Source organism: Aedes albopictus, chromosome 2 (genome assembly GCF_035046485.1).
Source record: "Aedes albopictus strain Foshan chromosome 2, AalbF5, whole genome shotgun sequence".
NCBI lineage: Eukaryota > Metazoa > Arthropoda > Insecta > Diptera > Culicidae > Aedes > Aedes albopictus.
In genome coordinates this window covers 229983400-230009022 of record NC_085137.1, presented here as the reverse complement: position 1 = coordinate 230009022, position 25623 = coordinate 229983400, and the positions used below count along the sequence as shown (strand labels likewise).

Sequence of the window (25623 nt, the reverse complement as noted above, 5' to 3'; positions counted from 1 at the left end):
TAGAGAGAGAGAGAGAGAGAGAGAGAGAGAGAGAGAGAGAATACCATTCGTGAGCAGAAACTGATCCATTGGAAAATGCCATTCATTTCATGAGGATCAGCTATCCGATCAATGTCACCCCGTTTAACGGTTCCATTATCCAGAGTGGCATTAGTCAATTTTCTAGATATTTATCTTATGGCTGTTGAATACGTACATATTTTTAATTACAGGTTTACGAAACACGAGACTAGCTCTACAAAAAATAGTGCTTTTGAACTTACGTTCAATCATATCCTACCATCCACTCACTGAAGCAGAATCAAAACGGTCTACTTTTTGCATCTACAAACAAGAGTGCTGAAAAACCGACGGGCTTGGTAGTCTAGTGGCTACCGTTTCTGATTCGTATGCAGAAGGTCATGGGTTCAATCCCTGGCCCGTCCCTTTCATCCTATTTTGTATCTTTCTATGTTCATAGCCATCGCTAGAACCAGAAACGAATTGCAAAAATTCGTTTCCCTTCCTTCCAACTTCCACAGCACAGTGTTTATAACGCCTACAAGTTATGCAACCAAAGCGAACTGTGCCGCACCACACAATCTATCACCTTACGGACATCCCCAATCCGTGGATCGCATCAACCGACCCAACGGTGACTCCCAGATCTCCCATCCTTTCCGCCTAACAAATACCCCAGTCCGTGAGGGTTGTGGTGGGGATGCAGAGGTGCTCTCGGTCTTTAGTAGCAACAACCAGCACACTCTAACATTCAAAGCCCTTCCCAACTGACTATGAGGACGTGGCCGGCACCATTATTGATCAAAAATGTATGAGCTGCTTAAATTGCACTTTGAGAATAAATGGAGTGTCCAACCCCTTCTTCATTTGGATCTCAGTGCAATTGGTATCATCTCAGATCAATCACGGAGGAGCAATATGAAATGTATAGTCAGAGTTGATCGTTTTTTATCGTTGATCGTTTTTTGATATAAAACAAGAGTGCTGAAAAGTAGCACAGTTCAACAGTGTTTTTTAAACATCGCATTTCAGATCATATATTGGCAACTGTCAAGGTAAGCACTTTTTTGCGCACTGTTCCGTACATTTAAATCGAAATTGCAAGAAAACGACAAGAGCTAGAAGCTTTGTGTTAAAGAACGAATTTTAGAGCAAAATAGGGGCCACAACTTTGCCTAAGAAAGAATTTTAAATTATTACGCATTTTTAAAGATAATGGACAAAAGCAAATTAAAACACACTAATTTTAAGCTATTTGTTCTAGAAAACTTAGCTATTTAACTAAACCAATCGATTTAAAAATGCTATTTGGTAGAAAACAGAATAATCTTCCGAAAAAGGGTAAAAAAACTGCGATAAGTTTGACCATTTTCAAGTTATAGCCAGTTAAGGCAATAAGAGTCAAAAACATGGGAAGTTCAATAACTACGTAACGGTTGAGATTTTACCATATGCGTAGAACAATTTTTTTCTTTATTTATTGTCCTCTATCACCCTTCAAAAAGTTTGCACTCACGAACCTAACACCCTGTATATTGGATGAATTTTCAAAACACTAATAATATGTTTGTTTGTTTTGTTTTTATTTTTAATTTTTCACGAGCACAATATTCCTAGGAATTAATTAGGCCAACTACTTTCCTCGTCATACACTTTGCTGTACAGTATTTGCTTACAAACATAAATCTGGTTTAGAAACTTGAGATATTTACATCTTTTAATGAAGGATTGAATGATTAATGCCCTCCGTGGTATTATGATATGGCCTCGATAATCAAGCGTTTCCAGCAACTAATCAAATATGGAGACGCATGGTCATCGTAATTACAAAAAGGAATAAAGGAATTCAGATTACCGTAATTGATCAATTTTCTTCCGTTTGTTTTTACACCACTCACGAAATTCTATTTCCCCATATTGGTGCATATGGGCCTTCCAAACTCCAACCAGTTCATTCCAGTATGCATCGCGTGAGTTAACGAGCATGGAACCAAACAAACGGTTCTTACACCGCGTACCCCAACAGCCAACCGAACACTCCTGATATCGTGTATATCTACGTAGCTATGTAGCTCTCGTTCACGGCCACTATGGTTGCGAGATCGTAAAATAAATCTCCCAAAAGGCCGGCCCCGCGATAGAATGGTGTTTGCGGCTTGCGCAATGAACACATTTGTGTTGGGTATGGCCCAGGCAAAACGCATTTTTCCCGCGGAAAGTTCATGACGTGCACGCACCTTTATTGACCATATGACATGGAACAGACGCCCATCGAGAACCACTACCGGGACCGTTTACAAACGGATGAAAATGATCACGGAGGTGTAATGAACCCCGGCGATCAGTCGGCCGTACGTACGTACCAACACCATTGCTCTAACTTCAAAGTACATTCCACTGCTGCATGTCGAGTGTCGACTCGAGTTTGCCGTATTAGAGACGCACGTGTAGTGGCGCTTACTTGTACATAGTTCAAAATCGCAACTGATAGCAGATTAGCGATGTGATTCCGGGTGCTTTGTAGTGGTTAACCGTTGATTCATTCATTAATCTGGTCGCGGTGCTGCTGGCTGCTGGCTTAGCAATTACGTAAAGAACACAGACCATGACCTTAGAATGCGCGAATGTGAGTTTATGACTGGGAAGGTATAGTGTTACAAAATTTGCCTTAACTACACCTAGACATGCCATGCCTCCGCCGGGGTTTGCGGTAGAGTTGCGAGTAGATAAGCGAAACGGGTAGAGGTGGAGTAAAAAGGGAAATTGAATATTGAAATCGACAACAGTAATGGAAATTGGGAGAACAATTAGTTTGGGCAGGTTTGATCAAAATGCTTAATCATTCTCCAGCGATTCTGGCACATAAAAAAACATGTCTTTAATTTTTGATATAGGTACTGGCCTTCTTTATGTGTGCAATAAATAGACTGAGTCAACGTTGAACGGGAAAATGGAAATTTAATCGCATCAACTCAAAACAAAGCGTTTTTATGATAACAACTGTACCTTTATAACAACATAACATAACTGGTTCTTTATAACAACTGTGCGAAATTTGGGTGCGACTGGTTATGTCCCCGTATTCCGTATTGCGATAGAAAATGTATAACCCGATTATTTTTTACATACAGGTACTCAACTAACACGTCCAGGTTCATCATCATTAAACTAAAACTGATTATGGGATTTCCTTTGAGATTTTCTTCGATTGGAACTTGAAGTATATGTAATTGCAGACATTCAAGTACCTACGAAAACATGATCGAAATTCATAGCTGTGAGAATGAGCAAGTAAATATGGAAAATAAAATTGCAAATTTTGAGCAGATCACTTAAATGTCACTATAGATCCACCGCATCTTTTCGGGCCCGTACGAAGTTGATCACCAATATTAACTTCTTTTCCCGATCAGCCTTGATAGCTGTGTAGTGTCGGTATTGGTTAGTTCAACTGGCTAAGAATAGCACTACGGACCGCCTGTTCCAGTGGTAGGAATCCACTAATCAGGTGACCCCTAATTCAAGGTGCTATGCGGCTTTACGCTTACCGTGCCTAGGAATAAATGGTTAGGGGGGGGGGGGTCTTATAAAAACCTAATCGCAAACGGAGCCTGTGGAGTACCAGGGCACCCTCCACAGTATTTTGCCCTTACTGCGCTAACTCCGGCAATAGCGCGGTGGACCTTGTGTTTCTCCGAGACTATCAGCTGCCCTTCTTCAATCTCATACATGAGGCTGAATAAGGGCGGGATTATGAAGATGTTATTAATTAGTTTAAATTTTCACCTATATGGTTTCGCATTATGCGTTTTACACAGTGTATTCTGTGCATCTTCGCCTTTGGCGCACTCAAAACGATACCGATCTGGCTTTATTGTTGCTGTTCTTTTTTGTGCTGTGATTGTTAAAAGTTTAATCTTGCCTGGTTTGGGTAGTGGCTACGGTTAGGATAGTTCAGATCAATCTTCAGCACAAAAGAACAGCAACGATCAATCTTTGTAGACTTATGCAAAATGGTACAGCCCAAGTGGCGTTAGTCCAAGAACCTTACTTTCGTCAGGGGAATTTCTATCTAGGAAACCTTGTGAATCCGGTGTTTGCTACTTTCAGTAAAAATGAAATGGCAAACTCACGTGTCATGCCTCGAGCATATGCGCTTGTCAACAACGCAATCGTTGCAAAAATTATCTCTGAACTAACTACCGTAAACCGGGGTCAAATTGATCTCCGGGTCGAAATTGATCAGGCGGTTTTCTGTTTGAAGAAGCCCACTTTAAATATTTTCCTCACGAATACCGTTTAGTATCAGATCCCAACAGCACGATACTGGAAAAGAAGCTCTTCAAAGTATGGTTCATCTAACTGAAAAACGCCTGAACAATTTCGACCCGGAGATCAATTAGACCCCGGTTTACGGTACCAGAGATGTATGTGCTATCACAATCGATGTATCTGTTGGAAACCTCAACAGGAAATACGTTTATTGTTCGGTTTATTTACCGCATGATGAACCATCCCCTACGGATGCTTTCAAGCAAGTCATTGCATGTTGCACTTCAAAAGGCCTTCCGCTAATTGTTGGTAGTGATGCTAATGCTCACCATATAATCTGGTGCAGCTCAGACATCAATTTGAGAGGCTTCAGTTTGATGGAATACTTAAGTAGTACAGATCTTGGATTACTTATCATAGGAAACCGCCCAACCTTCATGGTATGGGGCTGTCCATAAACCACGTGGTCATTTTTTGGGACTTTTCAACCACACCTCCCCCCACCGCGTGGTCATTTGTCCATACAAAATTTTTAATTTGTCCATACAAAATTGTCATTGGCCGATCCCCCCCCCCCATAAGACCACGTGGTTTATGGACAGCCCCTATCTGGTAGAGAGGAAGCGTTAGACATAACGCTTTGCTCTAGCAGAATTAGTCATGAGCTGACCATTGGCATGTGTCAGATGAAGAATCTTTATCTGACCATCGCTACATCTTGTTTGAACATGTGAATGTTACTTTACAAACTTTGCGTTTCAGGAACTCCCACTCAACCAACTGGGATCTCTTTACGGATTTGGTTGCAGCCAAATTTCATGGATACTCACCATCAATTGACACTCCAAGAGATTTAGATGATGCCGTTGATACTACAACGGCCTTCATCATGGAAGCTTTTGAAGAAGCCTGCCCTCTGCAGTCTGTGAAGACCACAAGAGGAACCCCTTGGTGGAACTCTGATCTGGCGAAGCTCAGGAAACAATGTAGAAAGAGTTGGAACAGACGACGTTCGGCTGGATCGGAGGCTTACATGTCGGCTCGCAAGGCCTACCAGAAAGCTCTTCGGTCTGCTGAACGATCCGGCTGGAAAAACCTTTGTTCAAATGTTTCCAGTCTGAGTGAAACCAGTCGATTTCACTTCCTCTGATGAGGAAGTTTTGGAATGTTTATTCAGTTCACACTTCCCTGGATGTGTGGAAATTACATCTTCGGATGAACCTGATGTCTTTTCTTGTAGTTATGATACTTTAGCTTCGGCTCGGAGTATCATAACTTTAGAATCGATTGAATGGGCACTTAATAGCTTTGCTCCTTTCAAATCTCCTGGGGCAGATGGGATTTATCCTATTTTGCTTCAGAAGGAATTTGATCATTTCAAACATGTTTTGAAACAACTACTTGTTTGCAGTTTTGCTACAGTGTATATTCCCAAATCCTGGCAGGATATTACTGTGAAGTTTATTCCGAAAGTGGGTCACGCGTCGTATGAAGAAGCAAAGAGCTTCAGACCTATCAGTTTGACCTCTTTTCTTCTGAAATGCTTAGAACGCATAGTCGGTCATCACATCCGTGATGTTTATCTGGCCAATGTGCCTCTTCATGTGAACCAACATGCTTATCAATCTGGAAAGTCCACTGTGACTCTTTTACACAAGGTTGTTTACGATATCGAGAAGGTATTCGCTCAAAAGCAATCCTGCTTGGGTGTTTTCTTAGATATCGAGGGCGCCTTTGACAACGTTCCTTTCGATGCCATATTGGAAGCCGCACGGGGTCATGGTATATCTCCAATGATTTCCAATTGGATTCACCAAATGCTCAAAAACCGACATCTCTTCTCGATCTCGACATTGCGTCAAGCGGCGATTAGGAAATTCAGTGTTTGTGGATGCCCCCAAGGGGGAGTCTTATCACTACATTAGTGGAATCTCGTGGCAGATACGCTATTGAGGCAACTCAATAATACCGGTTTTCCTACTTATGGTTTTGCCGACGACTACCTAACATTGTTAGTCGGTATGTGCATCAGCACACTTTTCGACCTGATGCAAAACGCTCTTCAGGTAGTTGAGGGTTGGTGTCGCCAATGTGGCCTTTCGGTAAATCCGAGTAAAATATCTATTGTTCTTTTCACGGAAAAGCGAAACCGTAATGGTGTTCGACCTTTACGTCTCTTTGATTCTGAAATCAATGTGACTGAACAGGTAAAGTACGTTGGAGTCATTATTGATTCCAAGCTTTCCTGGACACCTCATGTTGAGTTCAGAATCAAGAAAGCTTGTATGGCCTTCGGGCAAACCTTTGGTACAACTTGGGGTCTTAAACCCAAGTATATCAAATGGATTTACACAACTGTTGTTCGTCCAATATTGGCTTATGGATGTCTGGTGGCAAAAGGGCGAAGTGAGAACGGTCCAATCAAAATTAGGCCATCTCCAAAGGATGTGCTTAATGGCGATGTCTGGAGCGCAATTGCGTTTCCGAGTACTCGGGAAACACTTATTAAGTAAAACTGACTTCAGAAACCTGAATCTTCAGGACGTTCCGTTGTTCTTGACCCGCTGTGGTAAAGAGCTATAGGCTCTCTTTACGCTTTACGCGTTATCACAGTGCCCTTCTCAGGGCGCTGTTTGAACCCATTGTGGTACGCTCATGCGTTATTACAGTGTCCTTTTCAGGACGCTATGTGAACCCATTGTGGTACGCTTTTGCGAGTATGACGATCCTATTCCCATGTCCTATCCTTTTTCCTTCCCTTCTCCGTCAGGTAAATGATGAATAGGCTCGTGTTCATGGCGATGGCACAAATTTCCCTAATGGAGGAAAACGTGCCTCTAGAGCCGACTTACTGATACCTGATACCTACGAAAACATGACCGAAATTTATAGCTGTGAGAATAAGCAAGTAAATATGGAAAATAAAATTAGAGATTTTGAGCAGATCACTTAAATGTCACTATAGATCCACCGCATCTTTTATCTGGCTTATGCGATTTATTTATTATTTGTTTATTTATTTAGAAAAATTTTCCTGAGTTAGCTTGGGGTGGGCCAAGAAACATACTCCGAGGCTTACGAAACGCGGAGACAACTGACGCTACTAACGGCCACGAAGCATTCATACGTTAATGATTGTGTTATTCTAACGTTTGCTGTAAAAGTATTGAGGGATTTGCACAAAAGTGTATGCGGCCTATCGCTTCTGAAAAGTACAGCCGCGGTTTTCACTCCATGTCTACTCCAACCTTATGGACATTTTTTTTTTATTATCGTACAAATTGGGCCGAAGTGTCTCAGATTTTCATGAAACTTTCTCCACAGGCAGCGCTCATCATAGATAAATGAATAAAAAAAAATGATAAAAATTCAGGGTCGCCTATTTTTCCGGACAACTCCGGTGGAAATTTCTTGTTTTCCACTGACACTACTTACTTTTAAAAATCATAACTCAAGAACGAAGCATCGTAGAAACAAAGTTTTTTTTTGTAAAAAATGAAAGCAAATTTTCTCAGAAATTACAAAAAATATACTCGTGGAAAATTAAAAAAAAATTGAGAAGGTTATTTCATAAAATTTAATTGCTGAAATTTTTGGAAATACACTTTTTTTCGTTTTTGAGTCTTGGCCAATTTTATTTAAAAATGTCCAAAGGTGCCATATAAGATTTTTTTTTGAAAAATCATAACTAAAGAACGAAGCATCGTAGAAACAAAGTTTTTTTTAAATGAAAATGAAAGCAAATTTTCTCAGGAATCAAAAAAAAAACAGTGGAAAAAGTCTTCCACCGTTGAGAGAATTTATAAAGAAAAGTCGGAAAAACTATTCCCGAATTCGTGGAAAATTTTCAAAAAAATATTTTTGAGAAGGTGATTTCATAAGCTTTGATAGCTGAAATTTTTGGAATGCACTTTTTTTCCTGAGTTATGACCAATTTTGTGAAAAATTACCATGTAAGCCTGTATATTATATGGTCATCTTTCACAAAATTGGCCATGTATCAAGAACGAAAAAAAAGTGAATTCCAAAAATTTTAGCAATCAAAGCTTATAAAATTACCTTCTTAAAAATATTTTTTCGAAAATTTTCCGCGAGTTCGGACATAGTTTTTCAAGCTTTTCTTCATGAATTTTCTCAACGGTGGAAAATTTTGTGAAAAACTTTTTCCACATTATATTTTTTTGGAATTTGCTTTCACTTTCATTAAAACACTTTTTTCTACGGTGCTTCGTTCTTGAGTTATAATTTTTTAAAAAAAAAGGTCTATATGGCAAATTAGGACATTTTTAAATAAAGAGTATTGTGTTGTTCCTTGCTGTGCATGCATCGCTCCTGATGGGGTGAGTAAATATTGCTGCATAATCGATCGCGTTCGCCATTGTCTCGCGCGGAAACGAAAACAATAGATACGCGGGTGCTTAGTTCTGTGTTGTTTCTCGTTGTGAATGCATGTGGTTTGGATCATTGGTTTGTCCTTTGTCACGTTCAGTTCATTTCTGTGTGGAATGAGCTGTGCGGCTTCGTGGTCGTGCGGCTAGTGTCACCAAGCATTTAGCCGCATCGTGCTGAGGAGTGCGGGTTCGATTCCCGCCGCAGCTGTCAGGAAAAGTTTTCGGCTGTGCCACTGGGCGTTGCATGCTAGTCCGTTGTCTAGTGTCGTGCTTCCTTAGAAGAGCGAATAGCTCACTGCACAATGGGTCCAGAGCCGTATATACGAAGACAAAAATGTTTGTGCCAAAACCTTGAGTTTTAAATACATGATGTCTTTGGGAAAGTTTCTTCATATTTTTCGATCTTTTTTCTCGTTAGTGTGGAATTAGGGTGGTCCCTCTAGTTTAGTTGATCCAAACATCTGCTTAGTTTTATGTACGCTTACAAAATGTTCTACAAAGTTGTAAAAGAACTTATTTGGAGCAAGTTTGCCGAAGAAACCATTATTCTATCTCTTATGGTTTATAACTTATATTTTTTTGAAAGAATCATGTTAGGGTGATCCATGAAATTTAGTTTTCTTGCAATAACTTTTAATCTATTCGTTTTTCGTGAAAACTTAGTTCCGAGCACTTTTAGAACTATCAATGACGCATATTTTTTCAATGTTCTATCTCTCATAGTTAAAAAGATATTGGCTTTTTTTTCTTCGAGAAATCACTTTTTTCAAAAAGTCATATCTTAAAAAGGAGCAAATGGATTTTCAATCGCCTTATTGCATTGAAAAGATCGTACTCTGTTCTATTGATGGTAAAAAATTTTATTTTTATTTAATTAAAAAAACGGTTTTTTACATAGAAAACTAGTTGTAACTCTGGAAATCGATGAGATACAAACTTGGCGTCTTCGACAATATTGTGAGTTTTTGGATGCTCTAAAAGTGCTCAGAACAAAGTATAGCGAAAAAATCAACGCATGAAATTATATTAAATAAAAACGGATTTTCATATGGAAAACGAAACAATTCATGAAAATTCAAATCGATTTATCCACTTGGTGGCGCATTGTGCCTGAAAAATTCAAACACGTATATCTCGATACCCTAATGAGGTACAAGCATGCCGTTTTCAGCAAAGTTGTTCAGCAGACTATGAAATATCTGGCAATGGCGTCTTTGCTTCGAGAATCGTCCGCTAGGTGGCACCAGGGTAAAAAAATCTTCAAACTTCTATATCTCAGAATCCTGATAAGATAGAATGATGCCGTTCAACAAAGTTCTTCATCAAGCTAAAAACTGTCTGATAGTTGAGTCTTTGATTCGTGATTAATTTGCTAGGTTATTCGCCACAACGTCTTTGATCCCCTGCAGACAAATTTTGTCAACCCCACAATATTGCTTTGTTTTTTCTTCCGGGAATGTCTCCGGGAGTTTCTACAGGAACTCTTCCGGGTATTTTTCCATGAATTTCTCCAGGAATTTCTCTAGGAATTCCTCTGGAATTGTCTCCGAAGTGTATCCGCGAATTCTTCCGAAAAAATTTCCAGGATTTCCTCTAGGACCCACATCAGGAACTCCTGCGGAGATTCCATCAGGAATACCTTCGGTAAATTCCCCAGGAATTCTTCTGGGAATTTCTTCAGGAGTTCTCCAGGAATTCCTCCAGATTTCCTCAGAGAATTTTCCCAGGAATACCTAAATGAATTCCTCCGGAAATTACTCCATGAATTGCACCGGAATTCTTTCAAGAATTTCTCCAGGCTGGATTTCTCCGAGAATTTTTCTAGGAGTTCCTCCAGGGATATCTCCGGAAATGACTCCGGGAATTCCTTCGGGAATTTCTTCATGAAATCTGCCTGGAATTGCTTCGGAGATTTCTTCAAGAAATTGTCCGGGAAATCCTCCAGAAATTCTTCCAGGAATTCCTCTGAGAACTTCATCAGGAAAACTTCTGTTAAAAAAAAATCCACTGGGAATTTCTCCAGGAAGTCTTCCTTCAAGGAGTCTTCCGTGACTTTTTTTTTCAGAAAACCTTCTGAGAATTTCGCCAGAAATTCCTCTGGGAATTTCTCCAGGAATTCCTTTGGAAATTTCTCTAGGAATTCCTCCTTTGTTTTCTCCAGGAATTCCACCGGGAATATCTCTGGAAATTCTCCCAGGAATTTCTCCAGAAATTCCACTAGGAATTTCTTCAGAAATTTTTTCCTGGAATTCCACTAGGAATTTCTTTACGATTCTCTCCAGGAATTTCTCCGGGAATTCTTTTAAGACTCCCATCAGCAATTCTTCCGGTGATTCCTTCAGTAATTTCTCCAGGACTTTTTCCGGAATTATTTCCAGGAATTCTTTCGGGGATTTCTCCAGGATTTCCTCCGAAGGATTCCTCCAGAGATTCCTCCAGGAAACATACCCGGAAGAAAAAACGGCGTAAAAAAGCAATAATGTAGGGCGACAAAATTTGTCAGCAGGGGGTCAAAGACGGTGTTAAAGTATTACCTCTTGTACCAACGTACTCGACCGGACCGTCTACTATCCTGCCAAATGGCTTTTAGCTTGCTGAACAACTATGCTGAAAATGGAATACTTCTGTTCATTAGGGTGTTCATACAAATATTTTCTTCACACTAGACGGAACCTATCAAATAATATCAGAACGAAGGACACCAGATACGTCTTACTTCCTCTTAACTTTCGGAACAATTTGCTGGACGTTTTATTATTTTTGAGATAAAATTGTTTGAATGTATTGATTGCTGGTGTCATCTAGCGTCGCCATTGCCGGATAGATCTCAACCTGCCGAACAAAAAACGCCATGCTTTTAGCTTATTACAGTAACGAGATACACGTGTTTAAATATTATACACAAGGTGCCACCTAGCGAATAAATCACGAACCAAAGACTCATCTATCAGACAGTTTTTAGCTTGCTAAAGAACTTTGTTGAAGGTGGCATCATTCTATCTTATCAGGATTCTGAGATATAGAAGTTTGAAGATTTTTACCCTGGCGCCACCTAGCGGACGATTATCGAACCAAAGACGCCATTGCCAGATAGTTCTTAGCCTGCTGAACAACTTTGATGAAAACGGCATGCTTGTACCTCACTAGGGTATGCGCTACCTAGCGGATAAATTCCAAACCAAAAACTTTACAATCAGATAGTTCTGAGCTTGCTGAAGAATTTTGCCGAAGACAGCATCATTCTATCTTATCAGGTTTCTGAGATATGAGGGTTTTAACATTTTTGACACTGGCGCCACCTAGCGGCTGAATCGCGAACTAAATTCGCCGTTGCCAGTTAGTTCTTAACCTGCTGACCAAATTCGCCGAAGACACTATACTTCTACCTCATCGGGATCTTGAGACTAGGACTCTCGGTGTCTACTATACCCATCAAATACGGCGATACAGAAAAATCTGTATTGATACAGACTTTTGTTAAAATAATCTGGCATCTCTGATGGCAACACTGTCTTCAGAAAAAATATATAACATACTGAAAAAGTGTTCAGAACATCAGAAGCCATGAAAATCTGATGCAAGAAAGATATAAAGGATTTAGTGGTTTTTTAAAGGCTTGAAGGGGTTGTTTATTCTAAATAAATTATATATCGCGTATTTAAAAAAATAGAACAAAGGTGTCCTCGGCAATATTTTTCTGCATGATCTATAACTTTGCCGAAGATACCATTTAGTTTTCTTGGGTTATTCGAAAAAAAATTTTTTTTTATCTAACTTTTGAGTGAACTTATCAAAAGTTGCTTCAAATATGTAACAACTTTGCAGAACATCACATTATATTATTTTCACATTTCCACACTCAAAATATCGTCTTCTTCGCGATTTCAACCACTGGGGTCTGGTAGCATCCTTTAGAAGGCCTAGTGTAAAACTCCCGCAGGAATTTCCCGTCTTGGTTTTGAAATGAAATACCTGGGGCCTCCATCGAACTCTTAAAACATCACTATGGGATGAAAAAGGAGGTGCGTGGTAGTTAATATGTTGATGGCCCACAACCAGTGTTTATTCGGATATTCTGTGCGCTTCAAACTAGATGATCTTTCCAAATGTGAAAAATCGTCATGAACCTGCTTGATTTTAGATCTAGGTTGTCTAATCTAAAGTAAACATTTTGAACACAATTTTACACACGCATTATGCTCGTAAGAGGCATTTAACTTTAAATTTGTATATTTTGATTTCAATGTTATCATTGATGTAGTCAAGATTTTTTTTTCGAAAAACGAACAATGATGTTTATCCAACAGAGCCAAACTTGCTCTGTCGTAAAAATTCCCATGGCAATCCAAAACATTTCAAATCAGATTTAAAAGTTTTATTGTGGTAGAACTTTCTAAATGAATAGAGATATGAATAGCTACCTAAGTCTCGAAACCATCTCGCCAGCATAAAAAAAAAATATCGGTGTGCAAGAATGGACCGACAATGAAACCTCAATCAGAGATAATCAAATTTGGCATGATTGGGTTGAATTGAAAGCAAAAAAAAATGAACGTTCTATTTGGGTTTGCTCGGAAAACCTCCAAAGTGATGATCGCTATTTATACATTCTAAGGGAGTGGCAATGGAGTGGAATGGATTGCTCGTTTCCATCGTATGCTTCCAGAATGGGAGCAATACTTCAATGTGGTATCGTTTGAATACTGTGCTTAAATCGAAATGCAAGTGGATAAAACTGGTAATGTTCGGTAATATCCACAGGAATTACTGCTTGCTCTCGGAATCCATACAGCTCAGAAGGAGAAACCAAGCTGAGGTTGTTCGATTCTCAGTCAGTTCCAAATCGTTTCGTATTGCCAATTACATTGACTCTTCCTGGGAATTAAATGTCTTGGCCAAATGACAAAGAAAGATTTCAGTTAATAGCATGAAAAGCTGAGCTGGCAAGCAAAATATATGTTTTGGAATAATTCCATTTGTTGAAGAATTAAAACACAACAAGTTGAGAATGGCTGATCATGTTAACGATATGCATATACTAAGATAGCGAATAGCGTACTTATTCTAAACACGGCTGAGAAAAATAAGACTATTAAAACTCAATCCAAATAAAGAACTATTCAAAGGTTAACTTCAAACCATCTATCTCTATGCATTAAATGTCTGCACATTCCACCAAGCTTATATAAGACTGCACTATTCCCCCGAAATAAAAGCACTACGCAACTGCGACCGCACTACCAAACTCCATTCAGACGACAAAGAACTATTTCTGCAGCCAGCGCTCTTGAAGCATCGAACAACCTTCTTCATTGCGGTATGACACTTTATCCCGCTTACAAACTTCCATGCGACAAAAGAGCGTCGATTTTAAATAAAATCCACATTCCCCCAAACAGCAGCTGAGCACTTGGAACAGCTTGGAACCTCGCTTTGGTCGGCTGGCCAGCAGGCCAGGGCAGGTGTCAGACACACAGATGAAAACATATCGTCTGATTGTCATTGCAGCGCAGGACTGTAGGTCAAAGAAAATCGATACGGCCAGCACGCGAAAAGCTTGTCAGAATCAAATACTCCATCGCGCCTTGGGCCAGAAGTGTTAGTTGTTAGTTGCGACAAAAGTGAAACAGAATGTTTCCATAAATCGAGCATGATCAAGTTTCCTCATTCAGACCAAACCCTAATTAGGGTTTTTATCTAAGGAGTGTATCGTAAAGTAGTTAAAAATGTTTACAATAGCCCCAAAAATAGTCTAATACAACTTTTAAGTATTTTTATCTTTGGAGACACTGTAAAGTCCATCAAAATGGCTGTTATGATTTTATAAAAGTATTCATTTAACTGGGGTTTTAACCTAGATTACACAGCGCAACATTTTTTTGTCTCAAGAGCAAACTTAAGTGTCTCTGACAGATTTTGGGCTGCTGAATCCGAATCTGGGCTCAGAATTGCTCCAGCACGTCACAATTTTTAGTTATACCTCAATTTGTATTTGTATTTGTATTTGTATTTATTTAATTAATTCAACGGACATTATTCAGTCTAATTGAATACAGGTCGGACTCGATTATCCGGGTGACTCCAAAATTATTTCTCCCCGGATAATCGAATCACCCGGATAATCGAGCCATGCTTCTTTTCTTTTATTTTTGATGTTCTTCAATCAAAAATTGTTCGTTAAACATAGAAGCTAACATACATGACGTTGTAGTGCCTAAACTTAACGTCAGGTATAAATATAACCATGTTTTTCGAAAATGAAATTTTAGCTGAAAAATATGAAAAAATAAAAAAAAAATTTCAAATAGGTTAAATCCAATTTTCAGGTGTTGTATTTGATGTTTATCACATTTTTTGACATATTATAATCTTAAATCTTGTAAACAAAGCATAAACAAACTTTTCCCCGGATAATCGAGCCATTTTTGCCGGATAATCGAGCCACGGATAATCGAGCCCCCGGTTAATTGAACCCCCGGATAATCGAGTCCGACCTGTATACTTATTCTAAGATCCAATACAACAAAGACAGTAGGTACTAAATACTAAACCAATAACACATAACAGAATCTCACATATATCATCATCAAACGGCCTTATCTTACACATTACAAACAAAAATATAATCAAACAACATTCGTTTTAACATTCACATATAGTACATCAAATTTACATGATATCGGGTTTCCATGTGCATTGTTTTCTAACGAACTCTCGAAACCTAACATGTTTTGGCCAAGTGGACGATGTCATAGCGGAAGGTTTCCATTTTTTGCTTAAAACTACTTTGAATGAAACATAATCCAAATTATCGTAGTCGACCCATCGCGGAACCAATTTTCGTACATTTATACAATCACCGTCGCAGGCACCCAAACATCGAGAAACCAATCGTTGAACGTCTGTCTCCGATACACTGGCATCGATATTTGTCAACAATAAGGCGAAACTATCATCAGAGGTATTTGAAGATGAGGCCGACTGTGGTGATCGTGTAACATCGGGTACATGTGACATTGCAGTGTGCGAGATCGTTTCCCGTTGCGGCGATGAACGAGGAGTTGAATGTCACATATCAGAAGTATTATCCGTATGGCATGTAGTACTTGAACCAAGAACAGACATTATTGCTTCCACTTTAGATTTGAGCTCATCCACGTCACGTTGCAACGCACACTTTGATTCGTTTTGGTTCGGTTCGGTAGATGCTTTCTGATCCTCTCTCCACTGTAGAAATCCGGAAAAACAATCATCGCAGAGCCAAAAACTGTTCCTCTTTGGCGGTGACACAGCGGCAAGCTCGTCATCGTTCAGTCCAACACATGCCGCGTGATATAGGGCACTGCACTGTTTTGATTTTGTATGGGATTTTGACGTTTCGTGGCCTTGTTGTTTACAAAATTTCTGTAAGAGTGAAAGAGAAGGAGATACTTTCATGCACTGCCCTATACTCGAGAACACGAGCCATTACAATACTCCATTGCACGGTGACGTCATTAAGAAATCGCTCTCTTTCTCTCCTACGGGAAATTAGAAAACAACAGGACCAACACCTGTCAAATTTGACGGGTACTGGTCCTGTTGTTTTCAAACTCTCTGAAAGAGCGAAAGAGATAGAATTTCGCCGTGAGGTGGTCTATAGATGAACGGTTGCTCTCGCGTTACGATATTGTGAAGGCATTTTTTGCATTCCATTATTTCGACGCACAGTTTAATCACAGGTTTTTGCAAAGAGCGGTAATCGATTGAAAGTTCTGGTATTGCACAAACTATTCACTGGCGGATACACTTTTAACAAAATGACTTAGACGATTTTACAGGACAATTTCAATTATAAATAGAACAAATTTCAGAGAGCAGATAAATCAACAAGCCGAACGGCAGCCGACACCACACATGGTGGGGGCAAAATATGCAATTTTGGGCTTTTTTTACTGCCAGCCATTGAAGCATGGAAATTTTTTTTTATGTAATCAAAAGGTAAATTGGTCAATTAACACCTAACGGGTGGCCACTAAATAACGGGAATGCTTTTAGCAGCTGATTAAAAACAATAGAAGCGTCCATAGAGTAAACATTTTTTAGACAAAACCATCGTCTATCTATCCACAAAGTCAGCGTATTTTTTATTTCGTGTCAACTTATTCTGTTCTGCAGAAAACGACATTGAAACAGGAAGCACTACCAAAACGCCTTGGACGGCTCTACTGATTGCTCAAAACAACCGTAAAAAAAGTTAATAGTAAACCATTATAAAACTAGAACCCGCTCGGTTTTGAATGAATTCCACATTTCGGCATCCCAAGAAACAGATCCTGAAGGAAATAGAGGAAAACTAGCAAAACCAATAAGCATGATATCATTTCACATAATAAAATCTTCTTTTGTGACATGGGCTGGATAAATCAATAAAATGCCTTGTTAAATAACAAATATTTACATCAAATCACATTTACACATTGAACAACATGTAAATAGTTCGTTATAAAAAAAAATAGCACAAAAAAAGTTCAACAATGAACCGCAGTGCACAAATTACATCGACACGTTTTGGTGATACAGAAAAATAACAGTTTTTGGAAATTTCTATAAATGTCATTTACGGGAAAAGGCTACAACCAAAGCAAAAATAAACAAGTCAGTATCCCCATGTTTTCATATTACTGTTTGAGTGTGTAGATGCTAAAGGTAGCTGAGAAACCATTTATTTTGACCAACGATTTCACAGACGCAGAAAATGCGTGAAAGTAAACTCTGAAAAGTCGTACAAAGCAGTTGCTCCAACATCACTGCAAAAAAATACTGTACAAATTACTACGTTCAACTTTCTTAAATTTTATATTTTCCATGGACGTACATTGTTAAACCTTTATGATAGTTAAATTCAGATTGCCATTTTTAAAGATCATATGTTTTTAAGAGCACATTCAAAGCATTCCCGTTATTTAGTGACCACCCGTTATATTAACGACTCATGCAAAATATGTCATATTACTAAATCGAATTTGATAGTTTTAAGCGATTTATGTTAGGTACGATATTTCCCATACAAGTCACCTTTCAGAAGTTGCATGCAAGTTTACATACTTACATAAAATGCTTAAATCTATTAAATTTGATTTAGTAAAAAAAAATATTTTGCATGAGTCGTTAATATAGATGTTAATTGACCAATTTACCTTTTGATTACTTAAAAAATATGTCCATGCTTAATGGCTGGCAGTCGAAAAAGCCCAAAATCGCATATTTTGCCCTATAAATTGAGGTATAGCTCAAAATGGTGACGTGCTGGAGCAATTCTGAGCCCGGATTCGGATTCAGCGACCCAAAATCTGTCAGAGACACATCAGTTTGCTCTTGAGACAGACCAAAAGTAAATTTTTGTTACGCTGTGTTGCTGGACACATGTTTTTATTTTTTTTTATCTGTATTAACGAGATTTTTAGCCCTAGGCTAGTTCATCTCGGGACCCACGCTTTACTTCCCTTCCGAAGGAAGAACTCACATTTTGTGAGTTTGTCGGGAGTGGGATTCGATCCCAGGTCCTCGGCGTGATAGTCAAGTGTTCTAACCATCACACCAGGTCCGCTCCTTTTAAAATTTTGCAAACCTTCTAAAAAAATGAAATGGCGAAAAAAGTTCAATAATGTTCGAAAATTGTTAACTTTTTTGTGCATATATTGATACTCCAGAATGCTCATGATATAAGCAAATTTTTTTTTCAAGAAAAATCACCACTGCATTTTAGCGCAATTCTTCAAAATTAAAAAAGGCATTTTTGAGGAACCCCTTTTTTCTATGCTCCTCCAAATCATGTTTACACAAAGACGGGCTTGGTGGTCTAGTGGCTACCGCTTCTGATTCATATGCAGAAGGTCATGGGTTCAATCCCTGGCCCGTCCCTTTCATCCTACTTTGTATCTTTCTATCCACTTTCTCTCTCACTCTTCTCTACATATACAACTCATGTATATTCATATGTTCATAGCCATCGCTAGAACCAGAAACGAATTGGAAAAAAGTCGTTTCCCTCCCTTGCAACTTCCACTCACAGCACAGTGTATATAACGCCTACAAGTTATGCAACCAAAAGCGTGCTGTACCGCTTGACCTTATTCACTTTATTCGACACACAATGTATCACCTTACGAACACTATAAATAACCCCCAATCCATGGATCGCATCACCGGCCCAACGGTGACTCCTAGATCTCCCATCCTTTCCATCAAACAAATACCCCAGTCCGTGCTGATTGTGGGGATGCAGAGGTGCTCTCGGTCTTTAGTAGCAACAACCAGCACACTCTAACATTCCTTTCCCTTCCCAACTGACTATAAGGACGTGGCCGGCGCCGTTATTGATCCAAAATGTTTGAGCTGCTTAAATTGCACTTTGAGAATAAGTGGAGTGTCCCAGCCCTTATTCATTTGGATCTCAGTGCAATTGGAACCAGCTCAGATCAATCACGGAGTAGCAACCATTGACATGTATAGTCAGATTTGATCGTTTTTTGATCGTTTTGATCCAAATCATGTTTACGCAAAAAAAATACATAAAATGAAAAATTCGCACTTTTTTAAATGTGGTATGTTTTTCAATTTACGGACGAGTAAGTTAGAGCCCGTGTAGCTGCCGGCTTAAAATAGCACTACGACCCGAGCAGAAGAGAATAGCAAAATAATAACTACAAAATAACATAACCTGTTTTTATATCTTGTTTTGTTATTATTAACTTATCAAGGAATTACTTTTTCATAACATGTTTTGTTGGACAATCTTATTTTGTTATTATCCAGCAATTGATATGCACCCATTAAACAACATTTAAATAACATGTTTTGTTATGGAGCAAACTAGGTTATTATTGTGATATTGAGTGTGTACAAATATGTGATAAAAAATTTCACAACAATAACAAGTTTTAAAATTGTATATCTTTACAGCATTCGTACATATTAGCCAATTATTCTAATTATTATTCTTGTCAGCTTATTATTTTATAAACACAATTATGTCCTGTTTGTTTTTTTTTATCATTTTCTGTATCCAGTTGTATATAGTCGTATCCATTCCATAGACAATCTCAGAATGTTGTAATACTTGGTTGATTAGTAGTTCCTCGGAAATAGTTAGACTCATATGTTATAGTTCGCAATTAGGATAACTCTGGTCCAAAAAAATTTGCTTTTGGTTTGTTATCAATAACTTTTAAAGATCAAAATTTGTTATTGAAATAAAAAATAAAACAAAACAATAAAATTGTTATTGACACAAACAAAACATGTTATTAAATTGGTCTTACAGAAACATTTTTGTTATGATATTTGTTATTTTGCCGCTTATGACATGCAAGTTTATAACATAATATGTTATGTTAATAACATTAAAATAACTGATTTTATTACTCAGTTATTTTGCCAAAACAACGCATTTTGCTATGCGATTGTTATTCTCTTCTGCTCGGGGACCACCTGTTCCGGTGGTAAAAGTCCACCAAACAGGTAATTCCAATCCAAGGTGTCAGGCGACCCGTGCTGAGGGATGAATGGTTGAGGAAGTTTAAAATATGCTCGATCTTTAACGGAGCCCGTAGCGTGGGTAGATCGTCTTTTTGGGTTGCGTTGTGGTGAAAGATCTACCAAACCGAACCCTAGTCCTAACTGCTTCCAACTAGTGGAACAGCATAACTTAGTAATCAAAGGAAAACACTTTGGTCCTTATTACATTTCAAACCTTGTTGAAAGTGATAGGTCTCGGTTTTAGGTGTGGCTGAGATAGATCTTGAAAGATAGATTGTTGAAAGTGATAGGTCTCGGTTTTAGGTGTGGCTGAGATAGATCTTGAAACAAGGACAAATGGATTAGTATTCCTAATCTTTTATTCGGTGTTCACTAGTTTGAAACAGTAAGGACTAGGGTTCCGATTCATGGTCAATATCGGTATCATTTCTTGACTTAATCGTTAGGGGATCCGATTTTGACTGAAAAAGGAGCATGTTCAAAGCGGAACCTATCAATCAGAATCCTCCCTTGCGATCAAGTTGAAAATGACTACTGTAACAAAACCGAATACTTTATATCTTCTCAATGGTGATACAGTAATACGACATGCACTATACAAAGGACACGGGATATACCACAATAGATCAAATATTGGTCGCAGTGGTTTATGTTCCGAACAGAGAAAAAAAAAGTTAGAGCAAAAAATTGAATTTTTTAACCTTTTAAGATATTAAACGCAGAACTTCAAAGTTTGACCCAAAAATAGACGTTTTTTGGAGTGGACTATTTTGTAGATATTGGAGGTTTTTCTACCGAAAATATGAATTTTGAAAGTCGGTGTTGAATGATATGTTATGTGTACATAATTTTTAACAAGCATCAGTATTGTCCAGATTTTTTATCGTACAAATTTTATTCGCTACAATTTTTATAAATGTTGAAAAATCTTAACAAAATTATATTTTGTGCTAATTTTTATTTTGTGAAGTGTATTTATTTAATCATATTTTGAATAATACTAAAGCAATTTTTTTCGAGCTGTTCTAAATTCAACTGTATTGTGAAGATTTCATAGAAGAAACGATATAAAAAGACCAACTCAGCTTCGAGATAGAATATCCTGAACATTTTCAACTACTTTCCGATACACTCCTTAATTTCCGTCTTACCAAGCACCGGCCAATAACTTTCGAGTTTATTTTTCCACCCCGCCCAATGCCTAATGGTCAGTTTGGTTTCAATGACTAATTCATAAATTCAATGACTAATTCATAAATTAGCTATTATGTTAAACATATTGAATGATATCTACCATTTCCTTCAAATAATAAGAATGAATAATTCCCTCGAATTCTGATTCCATCTAGTGTACTTCTATTTCGGGCAAAACATGAACTTGATTCCCGTCACACAGTGCTTGAATCTAAGTGAATATGAAAAACTAGCTGACAAGACAAACTTTGTCTTGCCTACTGCATTTTTTGACGTTTCAAGTCAAAATCTCCTAATTCAAAATGTGTGAAAATATCGATTTAAAAAAAACTCTTCATTTATCATTGTTTTTTGCCTCATAAACCTTCCTTGGGTGAACCCGGCCACGTGATGAACTTTTTTCATGAAATATCAAAGAACACTCTGATGGAAAATTTGAAAACCAGGTCTGTTGCCTTGAGCGACTATCTCGCGCGTAACTTTGACTGCGGCCAAAAGCAGTCGCCTAAATAGATTTCATTTTGATTCTTATAATAATGCTCAAAACTTGTAAAAACAACCATTTTATTGGTATGGAGATGTTGTACGTAACATTATAATCGATTTAATTTGAGTTTATTTCATTTGCCCTGTAATAACGGGATAAAAACCAAATATGTATATTTATTGCTGCTGAACCGTCGTTTCTCACTCTCAGTAATAAATTTGATTGCTCATGCTCTCACTTGCTTCTGAAGCACTTTAGCAAATGAAGGCATACTGCTACCGCTCTGTGTCAAAGAGCGTCGGTCAAAGAGGAACAAATTTTGCTTCGTCTGAGGAAAAACGCTTCATTTTTCAAGCACTGCTGTCTCACCTTCTACGGGACACTGTGGTATTATCGATTTCCCCGCTATCGAACGCGACGATTTGAATCCGTCGCGGGTGAAACCATCGCCAGATTCGTCACCAGCCAATCAGCAGGCAGGAGTCTGACATTTCTCCGAACTCACTAACACAAACAGCAGCAAAGGTGGTGCTTGGTTCATCGCGATGATTCAGAAATCCGACAGGAAGTTGGCAGCGCGTTTTGTCATACAACAATACAATACATAGGATGGTCAAAAAATATAATTTGACAGTAGTTGTGCATTCAAAAAGTCGATCAAATTCTTTGTAACCTAAATCAAGTACTATTGAACACAAAGCATTAAAATTGAGATACATGTATTTAGCTTTACGACCAAAATATGTCAGTAAATATTTTTGTCCACCAGATAACACGGCATCACAAACGAAGAAGTATTTCTCTGTGGTTATGAAATACAATGTTTCGTATGCAGAAAATCCACGCGTACTATTTCCATTTCCAATGCTATAGGAGCTTACTGGAAAAACTTGTTATTATAAGGCACGAAATGTTGCTAATTGAGAGATGAAATTCGTGTGGCGCTTTAACCAACTAAGCCACAGAATAAGTAACAATTCTGCGAAAAAGAAGGCCAAACTGACTCCGAAGCCAATTCTGACTATACTATACATGTCAATGGTTGCTCCTCCGTGATTGATCTGAACTAATATCAATTGCACTGAAATCCAACTGAATAAGGGGCTGGGATACTCCACTTATTCTCTAATTACAATTTAAGCAACTCATACATTTTTGATCAGTAACGGGGCCGGCCAAGTCCTTATAGTTAGCTGGGAAGGGAAAGGAATGTTAGCGTGTACTGGTTGTTGCTACTAGAGACCGAGAGCACTCTGCGTCCCCACAACCCGCAAGGAATGAAGTATTTGTTAGATGGAAAGGATGGGAGATCTGGGAGTCACCGTTGGGTCGATGATGCGATCCATGGATAGGGGTTATTTATAGTGTTCGTAAGGTTATGTTGGTGTTACTATGGAGATCAAGCGGCACAGTTCGCTTTGGTTGCATAACTTGCAGGCGTCATATACACTGTGCTGTGGGATTTGGGAAGAAGGGAAATGATTTTTTCAATTCGTTTCTGGTTCTAGCGATGGCTATGAACCTATGAATATACATTAGTTGTATCTGTAGAGAAGAGAGAGACAAAGTAGATGTAGAAAGATACAAACTAGGAGGAAAAGGACGGGCCAGTGATTGAACCCATAACCTTCTGCATACGAATTGAAAGCGGTAGACTAGACCACCAAGAGTTTGATGAAGAGCTCTAGCAACAAAGACAAACTCGGCGAGAGGACGAAGTGTGAAAATGTCATACATCTTAAAGTCAGACCTTTGTTCATGAAAATTTAAAAAAAATCATTCTTTCATATTTTTTAAAACCTCTGAGATTTTTTTATATTTGATGAATCCGGCATTCTTGAAGGGTTTTGGTTTTTGAAACATTTTGTTTATATTGACGGAATTACCTTTTTTTGTGCTGATAAAAGGACAATTTTTCGAGCATTTTTAATCAAACATTGTTAAATAATTTATATGTGTCGTTTCAGAATGAAAAAATCTGCTGATCAGAGAGCCAAAAGGTGGTTTCTCTCGTTATGTGGGGATCGACCCACTTAAAACTCATTCTCTCTCTTCCTTACCTTCGCGGTACGCCCGTTAGGAATGACTACGAGAATGTAAATCGGTTTTTCTGACACTCTAATGTACATCTATTAACAAAATGGTTAGGCTTAAAATAAAAGTACTTGTTGGATGGTCAAGCTAGTGCAAGCATGTTTTTTTTTTGTTTTGGAGTAGTTGACATTGTCCATTCACTAAAAGCGTAATGTCTCAGCTTCTACATAAGCCATTTTAAACCTTTTTTAGGGGAAATGATGCATTTGAGTCGTACAGATTAAATTTTCATAGTTAAAAAAAAAGTACATGGTGAAAAATGCTCAAAAAATAGTTATTTTATCAGCACAAAAAGGTTCTGCCATCGAAAGGAACACAACAATTTAAAAACCAATGCTCTTTGAGAATAGGTACCGAGATGGTCCATAGAAAAATATTGAAAAAAAACATAAGTGTTTTTTTAGAATTTTCATTAAAATAGGTAATTTTTCAAAAAATTTCGCTGGCGGAACCTCTACACGATTTTTTGAAAATCAAAATGTTCTACAAAAATGCCTCAAATATTTTTCAAACATCGATTTTTTTGACAGCCTTTTCTAGAGCAATTTTTGGGGGAATCCCAGCAGAAATGGCTTGAGAAATTCGAGCATGCATTTCAGGAGAGTTTTTGGCCAGAGTTTCTTGAAAAATCTCTGCAGGGATTCAAGAATAAATCACAAGAGAAACGTGTCCGTGTTTTCAATACCACGAGAAAATCCTGAAGAAATCCCAAGAGAAACCCCCGGGAAATTCATATGAAAATTCCCATAATAAAATTCTTAAACAAACCTGGAGAAATCCTCTAAGGAATTTCATGATTTTGTTTACAGTATGCAAGACTCCCTGAAGAAATCCTTGAATGAATGCCCAGAAGAACCCCTAAGGAGTCTCAGCAGAAATTCCTAAATTTATTTCTAAGAGGAAATTTCTGGATATATCCCAAGAGGAGTTCCTGTAGAAACTGCTGAGAAAAGTACTGCAAGAATACCAGCAAGTATTTTGACAGTTCGTATACCATACCACTAAGTGAGGGCTCGATTACCGCTCTGGGCGATGAAACTTTTCACGAGAATAGTTTCCTTTCCTTATCCACTGATGCATGCTCCCTGTGTTCGATGTCTAGTGTTGAGTTTCGTTCATTATGTATAGTAGAATGGCCCACACTTATATAAAAACATAAAATTTTGGAATGCCAAGTTTTGCCTCCTGAATGAGTTGTTTTGGTCTCCCAGAAGCTACGTTCAAAATCTGAGCGAATTCGAAATCAAATAAAACAACTTTGTTGAATACCGCAAAGGTGTCTAGTTATATCCTAGCTTAAGTGAGGTGAAACATTGTTTTTTTAGTACATTTAAAAGAATAATATCAATAATAAAATCCCAATGCTTCGCCTCACTTTGCCTAGGGTATAACTTTTTCCACAAGATCACTTTGCGGGCTTCTACAAGAAATACCAAAGGTTCAAATTATTGAATGCTTACAGCGTTACCCAGTGGTAAAAATCGAAAACTTAAGATGTATGAACACATTTGGCCAAGTTTTCCCATACAAACTTGAGGTTCGTTGAGCGCCCCTTTAGATTTTATCGATTTAGCTCAAATTTTGAACGTAGCTTCTGAGAGTCCAAAACAACTGCATTAGACTTGGCATTTTTACGAATTATACGTTTTGCATATAAGTGTGGGC

At 38.2% G+C, this 25623-nt stretch overlaps 1 protein-coding gene and 1 long non-coding RNA gene across 20 annotated transcripts in view; one reads left to right on the top strand and one right to left on the bottom strand.

Moving 5' to 3' along the window:
- Positions 1 to 25623, bottom strand: part of LOC109412368 (sodium/hydrogen exchanger 3) — a 325551-nt gene that overhangs the window by 249907 nt on the left and 50021 nt on the right. The window lies entirely within an intron of this gene.
- On the top strand, positions 20193 to 20642 carry LOC134287042 (uncharacterized). The gene is made up of 2 exons (XR_009996973.1): positions 20193 to 20427; positions 20487 to 20642. It is a non-coding gene; the product is annotated as an uncharacterized LOC134287042 (long non-coding RNA).